Source organism: Mus musculus, chromosome 4 (assembly GCF_000001635.26).
Source record: "Mus musculus strain C57BL/6J chromosome 4, GRCm38.p6 C57BL/6J".
In the NCBI taxonomy this organism is placed as follows: Eukaryota; Metazoa; Chordata; class Mammalia; order Rodentia; family Muridae; genus Mus; species Mus musculus.
Genome location: NC_000070.6, coordinates 99429523 through 99431519, shown reverse-complemented (window position 1 = coordinate 99431519; position 1997 = coordinate 99429523). Strand labels below are relative to the sequence as shown.

The following is a 1997-nucleotide window of genomic DNA, read 5'->3' as shown; positions in this document are numbered from 1 at the left end:
GGGTAGAAGAACAAAATATTACATGCTTTGTGTCCTGTCAGGACCTAGATTTGATGATACAACACATATATACATAGACATGACATGAAACCACAAGGAGGAAAGAAAGAAAAAAATATATGCATGTCCTAATGAAACACATTATTTTGTATACCAGCTAAACAAATTAACTTTAAAAATGGGAAGTACTGGCTCTCTGATCCACCCCGTTCCAGAGACAGCTGCATCTACTCATGTAGTGCCAGCCTTGTCCTGTAGACACAACAGTGAAGGTTGGTATAAATAGATTTGTCTGTATTGGGCACCTGGTTACCAAGGCCGCCTTCTGCTCTGCATCTGGCAAAGTGGAGATTGTTGCCATCAATGACCCCTTCACTAACCTCAACTACATGGTCTCCATGTTCTAGTATGGCTCTACTCATGGCAAGTTCAACAGCACAGTCAAGGCTGAGAATGGGAAGCTTGTCATCAACGGGAAGCCCATCACCATCTTCCAGGAGCAAGATCCCACTAACATCAAGTGGGGTGATGCTGGTGCTGAGTATGTCATAGAATCTTCTGGCATCTTTACCACCATGGAGAAGGCTTAAAGGGTGAGGCCAAAAGAGTCATCATCTCCTCCCCTTCTGCTGATGCCCCCATGTTTGTGATGGGTGTGAACCATGAGAAATATGACAACTCACTCAAGATTGTCAGCAATGCATCCTGCAACACCCACTGCTTAGCCCCTTGGCCAAGGTCATCCATGACAACTTTGGGATCGTGAAAGGACTCATGACCACAGTCCATGACATCACTGCCACTCAAAAGACTGTGGATGGTCACTCTGGAGAGCTGTGGCGGGATGGCCATGATACTGCCCAGAACATCATCCTTGCTCCACTAGTGCTGCCAGGGCTGTGGGCAAGGTCATCCCAGAGCTGAATGAGAAGTTCACTGGCATGACCTTCCATGTTCCTACCGCCAATGTAGTATCCATGTCATGGATCTGACATGCCGCCTAGAGAAACCTGCCAAGTATGAAGACATCAAGAAGGTGGTGAAGCAGGCATCTGAGGGCTCACTGAAGGGCATCCTGGGCTACACTGAGGACCAGGTTGTCTCCTACGACTTCAACAGCAACTCCCACTCTTCCACCTTTGATGCTGGGGCTGGCATTGCTCTCAATGACAACTTTGTAAAGCTCATATCCTGGTATGACAATGAATACAGCTACAGCAGCAGGGTGGTGGACTTCATGGCCTACATGGCCTCCAAGGAGTAAGAAACCCTGGATGACCCACCCCAGCAAGGACACTGAGAGCAAGAGAGAGGCCCTCGGTTGCTGGGGAGTCCCTGTCTGAACTCAGCCCCCAGCACTGAGTAGCTCCCTCAAAGTTTTCATCCCGGACTCCCATAATAAAAAGGAGTGGCCTAGGGACCCTTACTCTCTTGAATACCGTCAATAAAGTTCGCTGCACCTATAAACAATGGGAAATATTATCATTCTATCTTTACATGTGCAGGTCTGTGGCATGTGAGTTAGCTTCCTACTACTGTAACAAATACCCGAAATAATCAGCTTTAAAGGAGGGGGGTTTATTTGGCTTGTGCACCTAGAGAGGTTTTATCCCACAGTTGTTGGCTTATGGCTTTGGGGCCTGCGGTGAGGTGGCATTTCATATCAGGAGTGCTGGAGAAGAGAGGGTGCTCACCTCCAGTCAGTGAGCAGCAAAATACAGACGGGAGACTTTCATCCAGGCCCCACCCTTTAAAGATCCCATTACTTCCCAGCAGCACCATGGGCAGGGAAACAAAGTTTTACACAAATGCGCTTTAGGGAGAGATATTTGAAGTGCAGCATGCAGCATTAAAACAGCCACCGCCACCTTCTACCTCGAGAACTCATCTTCCCAAACTGAAATGAACCTTGAAAGGTTAATTCTCCAGCCTCTTCAAGACCCGTCCTTGGCAACTACTGTTCTATTTTCTTTACCTATGTACTTGGCCCCTGCTAT

At 47.6% G+C, this 1997-nt stretch overlaps 1 pseudogene; it reads left to right on the top strand.

Moving 5' to 3' along the window:
- On the top strand, nt 246-1461 carry Gm12684 (predicted gene 12684; annotated as a pseudogene).